Genomic DNA, 15205 nt, shown 5'->3' with positions numbered 1-15205 from the left:
CTGCAGCAATATTTCTCCACTTACATTCAGTGTCGTGTGTTTTTATTTATGTACTTATGTGTGTTGTGATAACTGTTGCCGATATTGGCACTATGTAAGGCTGCCCGGGGGGGGGGGTTGCGCAGCGGCCCGCCCCTTTGAGGGCGGCCGCCTTAGTGCCACAGGAAGGCACAGGGGTGGGAGGTCGTGTCCCTGGGATGGACCAAGGGAGACCCCAGCAGACAGCTGCTTCCGGCGGGGAGGAGCCAGGGGGGTACATATTCTGTCTCCGCCCCCTCCTCGCCCTCTTGTCCGCTCGTTCGCCTTGCCCGCCCATCCGCTTACCCGGCGTCCGGAGGGACAATGGGGGGGCCAGGTTTTCTAACTTTGTGTTGCAGGAGGAGTTACAGGGCGATCCAGGGTCTGCACATACCAAGGGGTATAGCATGCAGCAGCACCGTGTGGTGCTAAGCCAGGATACCCAGGGATGTTTAGCGTGTCCACTGGAAGACCGACGGCGCCCCGCTATCCGACAGGCGGTTGTGGGTCTGAGCAACCGGGGGCTGCCATGTATGCTCCGCCCACCCATCACGGGGGGGCGTGTGTAGCAAGTGGACTGGTGGTCCACAGGTGGGAGGGGGGGACCCTCCCAACATTAGGTATACACCAATTGGCGTTGCCATGGTGACTCTAGGCTTATCAGACGGGCAGGCGGCATAGGGGCTGGCCTGCCCTGGGATCGCCCGTAAGATAACCCACCATGTTTGCATATTGCTTATGCTAATAAACCTGCAGCAATATTTCTCCACTTACATTCAGTGTCGTGTGTTTTTATTTATGTACTTATGTGTGTTGTGATAACTGTTGCCGATATTGGCACTATTCATTTGGTAATTCAAGAGATTATATGGTAAAACAAGCTGCTTTACATTCCTCTAAAGACTTAGCCTGAAGGCTGCTCCCCACAGCTACCACTAGGATAGCTTAAAGGTTGTCTTAAACCTGCCACCATAAGAGTCGAATTGTACTGGTGCAAGGTGTCCACTTTAACCAGTGAACAGCATATAACAGGCCAACTTCTCACACTATGCCTCCCGCACTAGGGAAGCTAACGCAATATCTCCGAGGATAATACTTGGCCCAGAGTTTGTCGTAGCAGGAAAGTAGCTTCTTAGTCTTATGACCTTTAGGATTTCATTGTTGTACGATGCATTGTCATGGCTATTTACTGTGCTTGGTTTCAGTATTGTTCTCTTGCGATAACATGAGATAGTATGTATTGCGGTATGATGCTTTTACTGTTTTATAGAATTGTCTTATTACCATAAGCATTGTGGTTTCGTTTGTGTTGATGTTTTCTTAAACAGTTCTCAATAGCTTCTCAATTTCCTCCTAGGTCCTGACTACAAGGCGAAATAGGACCCAAAGAGCTTAACTTCCTGCAGCAGAGAAAGAGGAGGGACTAAGATGACGGCAACTGTGTATGGACTAGTGCTACCTCGGTGGATTGGACTGTTGGTGGCCATTGTTACTCCCGAGGTTCATGGGAGTTGTGGTTCAAGGAGTTTTTTGTATGTATCTTTGAACTTGCTGTTTAATAAATGTGAGGAAAGAAATGCATAATCCTCGCCTCCGCCTCCTTATTAGAATTGAAACCTTCCTTTGTGATAACTAGGAAATTTCTCATTCTAGAACAGATTTACTTTCACGTCTTTGTGGCCACTTTCTTTGCATTTTTTTTTTTAATGTATAACTGGACTGACACATTAAGTTATTCAAGCTCCGCCCCACGTCTCTCCAGCTCCTCCCCCTTTTCGCTGCCACACTCTGGCCTTCATTAGAGAATTCCAGAATTTATTTATTTTTTTCCCAATTCCAACACTACCAGTGTCAGTTAATATTAGAAATACTGCATGCCTAAGGGAACTACCGTCTCGTATCGCTCCGGGTCTCTACTACACCGGTTTTAGTCCCAGTAGCCCCAACGGTCCTGACCGCTTCTCGTTTTGGTATCACGCCCAGCCTAAGCCCCAGAAACAAATGCCAAACGAAACTACATGCTGGCTGTCGTAAATAGTGACAATTTCAAACAATTGGTCTGTCTTATCTCCCGGGGTCCAGTTTCGCGTAACGCCACCTTCCACTCTCCTCCGATTCAGAATGAAGACGGCAGCAGCTCGGCTGAACCAAAACAGGCACACAGCATTACCGCATTAAACTAACCAAAGTTTAACCCTCAACTAAAACACTACTTTCTCTTCTAAACGTGCGGCGCTCACTAAGTTGTAGGAGGGCGGATCGGAAAAGCACGTGTCGACTCTTCAGCCAATCACTATTGTTTGACGCAGTATGATTGGCGGCAATGCCTCTAATGCTCGAATCCTAAGTCACCTTACACATTAGCAGCAAGATCTACTCCCAGAGCACGCCCAGAAAGGTTTAGCCGGGGGATTGGTTGTTATTTGATCCGGAAGTGCTAAAACTACGAACACATTACCATTACATCCCTTTTAAAAAATATAAATAAGCTGTGGACGACGGACGTGAGGCTCACTGCATGGACTGTACGTGTGAGTAGCCGAGCGGTGGTTAACGTTAATGTATTTCATTTACAATCATTAGAATTTGATGTTTTGGCCATAGCTGCTGGTTTTGGAGCTGGGAAATCTAGTGCCAAAAGATTAATGTGTCCTTGTTTAATCTAACTGGTGCTCATGTAATAGCGCTTCAATACCCTCGGGTCGAGTTCGCAGTATATATAATTGCAAAAAAAGTGGCATCGATTAAGGTACAGCTAAAACAGTCGTCGAGTACTGCACTTTAATCTAGTTGTATGGAAACACGGCCCAGATTAACATGTTTTAATATACGTGGGACCTCCCTGTAGTATGAATGACAGAAAAGTGCGTCCGAGATCATTCTCTCGAGAGGCATCTTCGTATTCTGGTGGTCTCATGCACAGATGGCAAGTTTTCAGATTGCTTTTGTGTGACATTTTGGTGGCTTCAGTGTGCTTATGTGTGACATTTAATTGTCAAACGTGTGATACATTGAGTGACACTTTATAGCAATTAAATCGAAGCAGTAACTAGTATTTGCGTGCTTTCAGTGAATTTTCTATTATTACATCTAAACACATCACAAAAATGAACACACTCCTAAAACAAGCCACACTTGTTGACATTACCAATACTTGTTAACAGTATCAGCTAAATGAATAATAAAGATTTTGTTGTGATTATATTTGAAAATATTTCAGCTTTTCTGAGTTTCTCTGTCTGTTTTACTTCTGTCCTCCCTTCACATTGCATTCTTCTACTGTCTTTCACTGTTGGAGACTTAAGTCTTTTTTCTCCACATCTTTTTGAAATCCTTAATCTGCATATTTTACACGTCCTCTTTCTTCTTCATCACTGTTTTTTCCACTCTGTACTGCATGCACTATTTGTACGGCCTTTGTTGCCAGACACCACTTCCCTCTCTGCAACACATTTACTTCCCTTGTTATCAATATTTCATAATCAGTGTAATACTACTTCACACACTTTAATATAAAATAGTAATTACAAATGTTCGCACATGTAAGAACAGTGCTCTGCTTTTATTTGACCCACCGTCATGCACTTTGAGAAACAATTACTACCTTCAGCCGCCGCAAGACCGCTTTCTGTTGTGCCCGAAAATAAGCACCAACCCTCAACTTTAAACTAACCCAGACCCCTATAACCAACTCAGAGAATGCCCTGTACAAGAGTTATATCTGTTTCATGAACCTTCTACAGAAACATCCTCTAGAAAATGATAACACTTTTTGCTAAAGTGTAAGATAGAGCTGAGGGCCACATTTATCAATGAGTTGTGTTGCCCTTGTGCCACGCAACAGGGCGCAAGAGCAACACCGCTAATAATTTAGATTTATGAAGCCTTGCAAGGCCCTGTGCATGGCCCTGAGTAGCTTGATATATCTAGTTATGCATCTCAGTACTACGTTGTGTTACTCTGTCTCAGGGAGGAGTTCCATGGGTGGTGTGTGGGTGTTCCCATGCAACACCCAGGGGTTTTGGCGCATTCCCACATTTACTATTACTGGTAGATATGGGAATGTTTAAAAAATGCTGCACATCCGCAGGGGAGTGCTAACAAAGAGAAATATTTTTGTTTATCCTCTCTATTTTGCTGCTATTCTGCAGCACACCTAGAAAGAGGAAAATGCCTCAGGGGTCCTTTCTTACACAAAACCAATCCTGCTTACAATGCAGACATCATGGTGCAAGGGTGCCTACATTGGTACTGGGCAGCGCATTGTGGGCAGGGGTGGTAAAAGAAAGGGATTTGCCGTTTTATGTTAAATATGGCACATTACTGCCCTTTCGCTATCACGCACCGAAGCATGGTTGGTAGCTGCGCACCTTTTTAATAAATATGCCCCTGAATGTTTTTTAAAGAATTAAGATGGCCTGATAATGAGTCACTCTGTGGTACCGCTGTGAAATCTAGGTGAGAAAAAGTTGGCAAGTGCGATGCATGTTCAGTTCTCTATTTTACCAGTGCTGTACAAATGAGTGTGGCATGGGGCTGCCTTAAGCATGGGGAGTAGCTCATTTACCTCGAGTAAGGCCCTGTCTCTCATATTTTTCCACGACAAGTCTCCAAAGCAGCATCAGCACAGGGTGACATAGGCTTTTGTCAGGAAGGAGAGCTTTACTGATAGTGTTGTCTGCCATGGGTACATAACCTGTCATATATTTTGCTCAGCTTATTCTTCAACGTTGAGGTAAAGTGTAAGAGCACGTTTGAAAGCTTACTGTCCAATTTTTTGAAAATGTTTTTTGTGGGCCTGTACACTGCTTACTTCTGCTTGATTTCCTAGCATATCAGCATATTGATGGGAGGTGTAGGTGCTCTGTGGGGACTTTAGCGGTATGAGTAAGTAAATACACTGAAAATGATAAGCTTGTGCATACTGACAGTTTCTCGGATTAAATTGACATTCATGACCAACCTCTAGTGATCATTTATTTTGTTAAATAAAATCACTTTGCAAACATTGACATTTCACACTATATACATTTCCACATCGAAATCCCACCTCAAAGCTGGCCGTTGATAAAACCGGTCCCAATTCTCTATGAAACACATTTCAGTTTCCATAAACCTGAGTTACAGGGAAAATACGCTGAGAAACTGCATTGTAAACGTCTTGTTTCTCCCCACGTTCAGTGCTTCTTCTCAACAGGCCCACGTTGTTTAGGCAAAATTCATCGCACTTTCCCTGCCGCTTCGGTCATAGTTGGAATGAAAGGAAAAGATTCAAATTACAACCACGTTTTCCCTCGTATTCTCCCTGTGCCTACTGCAATTTTACAAGTGTAAATGAGAGAGTGAGTGTCCAGGATATAGCCCACATACATACAGCACAAGCCTACAGGATTGCAAAGGTGATGTGAGCTCGAACAGTATGAAAAAAATATTTGTTAAATGCTACATGTAAGCTCAATGCAACATAAAGTACCATATGGTAGCGTTAGATTACCTGGAGGCCACTGTCGGGTTCAATAAAATTTGGGAGCAAGGCGCAAGCACACTATGGTCACAGTGTATGACCTGCTCTTTGATCCGGAGTCCAGTGAGCGCGGAGGTGACACCCGAACCCACTCTCATGCTACTGACCAGGAGCAGTGTACCAAATTTCCTGCAATGGTGCTGAATCCATGCGAGTCTGGGCCAGGAGCTTGATGTGTGTTTAATTTTGTACAAAGATTCCTCTGCCACCCCAATGAACCAGCACCCAACGTGTCCCGCTGAGGGGGCGGGCTTTCACAGCACATTTTGTTTTAGCTGTGCGGCTCCGGAACAGTGTTTGCAAATCACATCTTAGACTGCACCAGGGCCACTTTAGTAATGAGTAAGTCCCTCAGGCAGTAGGATATTACGCTGTAAATTGCACAGCAAATGCCATTCTCTGGCTGCTTTTATTCAGCCATTGAGTGCATCTCATAATCCCACAGTGTCTTGAGGAGCTCTGTAGATGTGCGACCAATGCATTTTAGTGCGGTGATGCTGACACCAGCACGAAGATGTATTGTCTAACCCCTGATGCATGGCAGCTGGTAGGACTGCAGATGTGTGCTTGAATCTCATTGTCTGAAGAGGATTCAGCATTGTTTATGTCAAGAGTGTGAATTGGTGTTCCAGCCTGGAGCTGACTCTGTGCGTTTCGCAGGTCACGACTGTGCTAGAATGTTAATCTGAAGAGCGTTCTTTGGTTCTGGTCAGTGATGTGATGACATATCATAGTGAGGGGTTGTGTACTGAACTGGTCTGGACAGTTTTTGGTAGTCAATCAAAATATGTTAGATTCCCTGAACCCCACATCTGACGAATGCACCAAGACACCTCAGTCTTACTATTGACCTTTCAGGCTGAGGCTCGAATGACCACCTTATCTTGCCCATATTTTGCCATTTTGTCTCAAAATACGATTAAGCCAAATATTGTTAGAACACTGTCTTAGTGGGGGTGGGGCACATATTGGGTTGGTTTAAATTCACATACTGAGCTTAGTTTACGGTTTACACCAACATGTTCCGTGCATTACCACCCTTCTGAAAGCTCAAGGTTTCGTTAATGCATTTGTACAGCCACCATGGTCTGTGCTGCAGATTAGTTGCATGCATGCGGATGCATTCCAGAGATTTGGTTTAATAGGACATTTGTGCACACAAGCTCAGACAGCAACATGCATATACAGACACATGCAAAGATAGGTAAACACATTTGTAGACACCCAGACTTGCAGAAACGTAAAAGGATATGGATAAAGGAAGGTGGGGGGGGGGGAGAGTAGTTAGGTTGCACATCGTGAAAGCTGAAACAATGCTCATTATTTTTTTTAGGATGTTTCAAACCTGTACATTTTATACGGATCAACATATCGGGCTCTCAGTATTCAGGAGCTACTTTGAAGTCCGTGATCCACAACAGTACTAAGCAGAGAAGCTTGAAGTGCAAAGTTAGAGCATACTTTGAAGCTTGCATTTCTTACTATTGGAACCAATAAATAACACATGAGCACTGAAGTGTGAAAATTGGTTAAGCAATAGTGTAACAAGCATGCGCCCAAATTAGCACTACCGTACTGCATGTATGCAGCTTTGACAATCCAAGATGGATGCATAGGCAGGATGGTACACTTCTGGCAGCACGCTAAAACTCTGACTAGAAGCCAGTAGTAATGGGAGATGGCAGAGATGTCACATAATATGGGCTTGTCCAACGTTTATACAGAAACCTACACAATATAATCCAAATGCACAAACTTCACAATCGAGGGAAAAAATTGAGGGGCGGAGCTCCCTGCATTCACAAACTTCTCATAGAAAGTCTGCCCACAGTCAGAAAGGAGCAATGGTATTAATGGAGGAACTGGGGAAAGCGTTGTAAGAGGGCTGTAGCAATAGGACACATCTAGTGAACAAGCATTTGCAATGCAATAGGTCTCGCATTTACACGAGTTTAAGCTATTGGCATTGTAAATGACAATGCCTTTTATTTATGTACGAAAAACAAAAATAAAAGGCATTTTCATTTGCAACGTCAATAGCTCAAACTCGCGTAAATGCGAGACCTATTGCATTGCAAATGCTGGTTATCCATCGCTCCCCCTGCGGCCACTCTGGGCTCCCCCATGCGGCGATGCCTGCAGCAGCCCTGATTGGCCCCTGCGGAGGTGGACGCGGATTGCAGATGAAAGCAGATCGACTGCCGCCATTTGTACGGAGGCTGCTATTTCTCCAGGCGATCTGTAGTTTGAAGAGTCGCGCTGTACTCCTGCAGCGAGGCGGTTGACGGGCGCTGTCACGAGCTGTCACTTGTAGCTCTCACGCAGCTTTGCGCTTTGTTGAATTTCCAACCTTTTAAATGCATTAGTCTGTTGCAAAAATGAAGGGAATTAATTTCTCAACCGATTGGGGATATCCGCCCCCTCGTCTGCTAAAGGATAATTGCGGATGCATTCGATGGCTACCTGAGTGTTTCACTCCGCCACGAGAACTGTATCAAACGTCAAAAAATGTGATCACATCACACCCATCCCAATTTTACTCAGGTGGCTGCCGATCGAAGCCACAAGTCGTACTGTTGTTTTTTTTTTTTTTTCCAAGCTTGGCGTCGGAAAGCTGCAGGGGGATTTGAAGAAGCACTTTTAGCTGAAAGAGAGGACGAGGCGCTGCCGATTTTGGAATTTGGAACCTAGTTGCTTGTTGTCGTAAAGCTGCAGGGGGATTTGAAGAAGCACTTTTAGCTGAAAGAGAGGACGAGGCGCTGCCGAATTTGGAACCTAGTTTACAATCTCGATGTCTGCTCAACTCTCTGTGACTACAAGCATTGGCCGCACGCGCGACTCGCAATTAAAGTTTTTAAAAAAAAAGACAAGCCCAGCGGAGCATGGCGCGCGCGCTTGGTGGCGGGGGGAGAAGTGCTCCCAAAAGGCGGATTGCATGGCGGTACGATGCGCGTGATTGTGCGCGTGCTAGCCATGTAATCCGCTTTTTGGGCTCACTTTTCAAACCCGCTCTCTATAGTCTCACTTTGCGATCGCTTACGCGATAGCAAGGTCGAGACCTAAAAAGGGAGAGGTGGGTGATAAAAAACGAGGAGCCCAACAGCTGTGGAAGGAGTGTCATTTGGTGTGAGAGCAGCAAGAGAGGGACAGGCTGGAAAAATGGCACACAACGTGGAAAAAAAATGGAGGGGTAGGAACTGGGAGCAAACATTGAGGAAAGAGAACGGGCGCCAAGCGAGGGGAAGCTCAGTACTTGTGACGATCCGTCATTCAGTTCAGTGCAAGCACTTATGTGGATTCAAAATGATTCGCCCAGTAACATCAGGTGAAAGATGAATACTCTGCTGGGCTGATCCTTGATGTGGTTGACCAACTGAAAAGCCAATGGCTGAAGGAGGCCGCTGTCAATAGTTGAAGGGGGTGTACCCAAAACCCACTTTATGTATATTGTTAGCAGTACGTTTGTGTCATGACTATCTAAAGGCACCCTTCTCTGACTTCAGTGGGCTCACTCTGCAAGACGCCTGACTTCACCTCTGCTTAAATCCTACTAGGTAGATCTGTTTGACTGGAAGCAAAGCACCAATATTCCTTATGTCCAAAAGTGAGGAGCTCATCCTGCTCATGTGTTTTCTTTAACATTCTGGTACCTTTTAGCCCTGTGTATCTTGTTATACATGCAGGACTTTGCCATACAAGGGGAGGAAGTCTTGCGGGCAGAGGCATGAAGAGATGCAGACGAGTCATGATAAAAGCATATGGGTATGAGTCTGTTAAAAATAAATACATATATAAAATAATGCGCAAACTGCTCCCCATCAAAGTTGTCAATAAGGACAAATTAGTCAAAACTTTACTAATCTACATCTTTACATTTTAAAATAACTTTATGGGTTAAGACACCTGCTTCAGCGATTTATGTATTTTCAGATTATTTAACTGATAATACCACTTAGTAAGTTTATGCACCTGCTGCAGAGGTGTGTTCACAATCTCATTCAAGGCTTGACCACCAAAATAGGTTAGAAGGTGGATCTGCTGCAGAGCAGTTTGTAATATGTAGGTCAGATACATACAAAACAGGTACGTGTGTGGCTTTTACCCTCCCCTTGGCCAGACAGATGGAGTAAACCCCCTATTGGACCCCTCAGGGGGCAGTAAGACATCTCTTTGGGGGTAGAGAACCTACCCATGACTAGGAAGGCCTCTTCACCCTCCCTGTCCCCCAAATCAATCCTTTGCTTCTAGTGGGTAGATCCTTGCTTGGCGATCACCCCTTATGAGATGACTCCCAAATAGGGATCTGTATGGGAGAAATACTGCTGGAAAGAAGATAATGTCTCCTTTCCAGCCATACCTGTCCGACTTTGATCTGTGTTCAGGAGGCTGAGATATGTCCCCTGAGCACCCATCAAACTGAAAGCAGTCAGCGCCAAATGGATTTAACTGCTTTCAAGTTCATTTGTTTGACATCTGATCATCACTCAAATAAAACAAACAACCTTCTAAACATGAGGGAAGCTCTGTAAAACAAACGTGCATCTGGTGCAAACACCAGAAGGAGTTTTCCACTGCTGCGTAGAGGATGAGACATTCACCACCCCCACACTGTGGAGGTAGTACAATGGACGTGAACGACTTGTCCACCACATTTAAGCAGTTATCACTTAACACAAATGTCAATTTACTCATTTATGCCTAGTGAGACATTAGGAATAAAAGTACAACAGTATGTACCTAGATTAGCTCAAACTCCACGTTTGGCACTTTATATGAAAACCTCAGTTTGTTAAGCCATGAATCGGTCCGGGATTAAACCCGGAATCCATTGCAGTAAAGTTTGCTACTTCCTCCAATACGCTGGCAACCTGTCGTTTCTGATGAATGGATACTCCCACTCCATAGTTTGGGATCAGGATAGCAAAGAACAGGGCAGTCTCTGAGATTAAAAAATGTGAAATGCCACAAAGGCACACTTCCGTCTTTGGAGCAAACCTCTGGGATTGTGGTTTATTTAATTCGTAAATATTTCCACAGTTAAGGCCCTTAATACAATATGTTTTCGAAGTGATTCTATTGGTGAGGTGTCTTGTTCCGAAATCACCCCTTCCAACAGCAAACTCAGCAATTACGGTACTCAACTGATGCACAAAATGATAAGTTTCTCCACCGGTCTTTTTGATTGTTAAAATAAGAGCATTACACATTCTTACAGTAAGCACTAAAATGGCCATGTTTCAGCAGAGCAGCATTGACTGGGAGGACCTCTGCCTTGTAGCACACTGCATATCGTGGTGTGCGTGGAAGCTTTTTTAAGGGACTTTTCCCAATCTTTACCTATTTGGCAGTTAGAACACAACCCACATTATAAGAGTGGAAGGAATATGATTGTGCGCATCAGACATTGATTGAAGTGAAGCTTTCACAGTATGATCAGTTTAGCATGAATCATAATATACAGACTGAGCTGCCTGAACAGTGATTTAATTTTCCACTAGGACATTGACATGGGCACCATCACTAGAACAAAGCACAGTACAATTCCGTTTGCATAAAAGATCCCTTAAGGAGAGCTTTGCAGGTAAGGAAAGTCTCATGAGGAAAGTGTGTTTGACCGAAATCGGGTCCTAGGAGATGGATACAGCAACAGTAATGTAGTGAATAGTACTTGTATCAGAAATGCCAACTGAATCAAGAGAATTAATAAGGCAATTGTGAGTTTTTCAAGGGCTTCTGTTAATGACAAATGGTACTCACGATGCCATCTAATATATAGGGATTAAAACATTAACTGAGCAGTCCGCTGCCCTTGTGCTGTCCTGAAATATAGGTCCTCAATTTTGCAGAAGAGAAGTGAATTGAGATTGTTTGGGTTGATCTAGCGAGATATGGGGTACAATATTATAGTTTTCAAACATATCTTGAAAGGAGTCAACATAACGGCACTGGCTAGAACAGTCTTTACACACTCAAACTCCTTTTGCTCCCATTTGCTCCACTCAAGCACTTTCTCTTTCCTCAAAAGCAATCCTAAAGCTTCCTTTTTGTCAGCAAAATCAGGCACAAATTTAGCATAAAACTCAACTAGCCCCATAAATGACCTCAACATATCCTTGTCGTTTGAAGCAGCTGCAATTATTATGGTCGCTGTTATGATATTTTGTTTGGCTGAAGAGAAGTGTAGTATGGCGCTCGTTGCGTGCTAGGGAAAGGAGAATCGTGTTGAAGGATTTCAAGAGCCTTGGACAGTGGTTCCCAAACTTTGCGACCCGTGGCTCCCTTGACCAATTGACTGTTGCCCGCGGTTCCCTATTGCAGTACTTTTTTTGGTGCAGGTGGGGATTTATGCATGGCATCGATAGTAACTGGGATGATGGTATGGAGAATACTGCGTGCAAAGCAAGGATATGTCTACTGTCTCTTTTAACAATATTTGTGCGCCCTCGGGCTATCCAGTGACTGCATCTCTTTGCTGTTCATGCACGCTCAGCCTGGAGCTGGACACATCCAGCCAGAAGCACTGGAGTGCCGTGGAACAGTTTAGGATTACCCATGTGAACAAATGGGCGATTAGTTTATGTGCATTGATCAACACAGTAGGTCAAAAATGGATTTCATGACTGTTTTGCAAAATAGAATCCGGTCCTATGTGAGGGACAAAGTGAGAATTTACGTTGAGAAATAGAAAATACAGGACTTTACTTTCTTTCCAGCAAGGTAAAGACCCTGGCACAATTAATCTAGTTGAATTGACATGTAAAAAGCATCCACGATATTCCAAATGGAAGTCAGATCGCAAATTTGGACAACATTTCCAGTATTACTGCTAGATATGACCACTTGCTTAGAACTCTACAACTATTATGCAGGCTTTTGTATTGCTGCCTAGAAGAGTGGAAGCAAGGATATATGTAGTATCACTGATGGATTTTCAAAATACCACATTACAGGTATTTAGATACAAGGTGCAAAACAAATAACGCCATGCAATATGAAAACCATGGCACCATAAAAAACACCCTAGTAAAAAACACAAGCAACTGCAAAGTCAACAGGCCTGGTGTTAAAGTGACAAAGATTTTCAAAAATGCTGTGCGCATGAGCTGTGTACAGCCAAGTTCTTTACTATGGGAATGGCAGTATAACAGATCTTCTGTATGTAATACACATGGGATGTAAACTAATTATGACAAACTGGTGTTTCAAGGTACTTTTCAGATGTAAACTTCATAGAATGATTTCCTTTAGCCTGTGGTGAACGGGTAAAACTCTGGGTTGCGTTTAACTCCACTCTATGCCAATTCTCCAAAATAAAGTGTGCGCTAATATGCAAGTAGACGGCTGTGCCATGAAGTCACGTGTGTATATATAGGAACGTGGGTGCTGCACAGCTCTGCCAAATGGCCATCCACTAAAAACAAGCAGTGGCATAGCCAATAGGTCTCGCCTTTGGGATCTTATAAGTGTTTAGCCATGCAACACTTGATGTTGTTGCACCAAGGATATTGTACTGGATAACTAAACACTTATGAGGTCCCAAAGGGGAGACCTATTGGCTATGCCAATGCTTTATATATATTTTTTTTTTAAAAGGACAAGCAGTGCTATCAGGCTCCGGCTGCCACTTAGTCCACCGCATCCCACGTAGACCCTACAGCCATCTTTGAGAGAGGTAGGTAGAGAGAGAGGCAAAGAGAGCGGCGCCGTGAAATTCGATTACAATTTTATTTTTAAAAAAAGATTGCCGGCATCGCAAGTGCGCATAGGGAATGAAACACTCTACGATGGTAGAATGTAAGTGCCAGGGAACCCGCTGTCTTGAATGAATCTGTCAGCTCACTGTAGAAATACCATGAATGGTTTACGTCCCGGTTTCCATGCTGAAAGCGTGCGCAGCCCATGACAGCAGCTAAATGCTTTTGTCTGTGTAAACTGATACCGGAGAGGGCACGGGTCAGTATCATTGATACTGAAGAGTTACTGAGTCACAACAAAACTCTAAAAATATGACCAAATAACGTGCCGCTTATGGCTAGAAAGCGATGTTCCCGCAAAAAATAATTATGGTAATTTGAGAATGCTGATTGACCCTTACGGGAGGACCGCGTTATGGGCATTCAAATAAGAAAAAGTGATTGAGGGTGGACGAATCTATCTTCTGAAATGTTTGATTTGCGGTGATAGAATTCAAGAGGATTCAACAGTCTTAGTGTAATGTAACATTATTGGTGAAGTGCTCAATTTCGCATTTACGAGGATACAATCCAGTTATGAATTAAACCTACAATAATTACAGATTACACCAAAAGCAAACAAGCGTTAAAAAGTTAAAAAAACAAAAAATGCATCAAAGTAAGGAATAGGCGTGAGGGTTGTGAGAGAGAGAGGGGGAGTAACAGCAGATGTTTTCAAGCACACTTGTGGTGCCATCCGCTTTGCGGGAGCGAGCAACAGACAATTAGCATGCGCGCCGCTGCTCGCTCCCTGTGTTGCTTGGAGACAAGAATGATGGGGAGAGGTAGCGGTTCAAGGGTTTTTATTTTAGGTAATCAAACAAATCATAAGGAACTGGGGGGGGGGGGGGGGAGATGAGGCGTCTGCTTCCGCTCTCGTTAGGACACGGGTCCATGAGTCGGTGTGTCCTCTTCGGATCTTCACGCTCCAAGGTTTTGGGGAGTAAAACAAAACGGAGAAGGAAATGTAAGGTTGGGTCCCGTAAGGGTAAACACTTCGCAGAGGGAAGGGAGTAGGGTACGTAAGACCAGAGTACCACCACCAGTGCCTAGTACGCCATGCTTATCAGTCCTAACTAATTGGACTGAGTGTTGGCACGTTCTCTTTGCTTGTCGTTAGGGACGGGCCCGCCTCCCTTGCCCTTAAGCCAAAAGGAAGAGACACGGTCACGTACCTCTTGAAGCTGCGCTCCTCCAGGAACGTGGGTGGCGTGGTCGCAGTGCCGAATTGGGTTCGGCTAACTCTTTCCACTGGGGTACTCCTGCACCGGAACAAGTGGGTTCTCCGTTACTCCTCCTGCAGTGTCAGGTGAGAGGTCCCTCTGCTCCGAAGACTCGCTCGCTGTCTCGATTCCTCTTCCTTTCACTTCCGCCTATGAACGCTTCCAGTCGCTGATAGGTGCATGTGACCAGTTCACATGTGGCAGCTCAGGAGTGTGGTGTTCCAGATCGTTAAAGGCACAGTGCACGTCCCGATGTTTGACAGCAGCAGACTGGAAACAGAGGAGAGGGGAAACATGAGGGGGAAACTGGTCCGATTTGTCCCCTCTCAGTAGATCATGGGCAGACCCCTCGTCACATTCCCGCAAGGTGGATGCTGCCACAAGCACGAGTATGTGCTTCAAAAAAGAGCTGAGCGACGGCGAAAGGCCCTCCTATGCAACGCATATGCACTGCGTAGGCGAGACCTAAAAACGGAACAGAAAGTATTGATTTACAATGGGAAACCAATATTTTGTGTATGCCTATGTGGTTATGAGGTATTTTCCAATTAAGGCTGCAGGAATCAATGCCTCTTTAGAGGCAATTCTACCAGTTTTCAGCCATGACCTTCAGAATTATGTTTAACTTAAGGGTGTGGGTGGCCTGTACTGCTACAGTCTGCAGATGCTGTTCTGAAGGATATCTCAGCTTCCCTCTTCCTCCATCA

At 44.5% G+C, this 15205-nt stretch overlaps 1 protein-coding gene across 2 annotated transcripts in view; it reads left to right on the top strand.

Moving 5' to 3' along the window:
• Positions 1–2402: 2402 nt before the first annotated feature.
• Positions 2403–15205, top strand: part of NAF1 (nuclear assembly factor 1 ribonucleoprotein) — a 127181-nt gene continuing 114378 nt past the window's right edge. The window contains exon 1 of one of the 2 annotated variants that reach the window (XM_085641773.1): positions 2403–2543. The gene's annotated coding sequence lies outside the window, so the exon portion shown is untranslated. Of the gene's footprint in view, positions 2550–15205 lie in introns of both variants that reach the window. The other variant, XM_085641772.1, reaches the window with a different exon arrangement.

Source organism: Triturus cristatus, chromosome 2_2, assembly GCF_964204655.1.
Source record: "Triturus cristatus chromosome 2_2, aTriCri1.1, whole genome shotgun sequence".
Lineage (NCBI taxonomy): Eukaryota > Metazoa > Chordata > Amphibia > Caudata > Salamandridae > Triturus > Triturus cristatus.
This window is presented reverse-complemented; position numbering and strand designations above follow the sequence as displayed.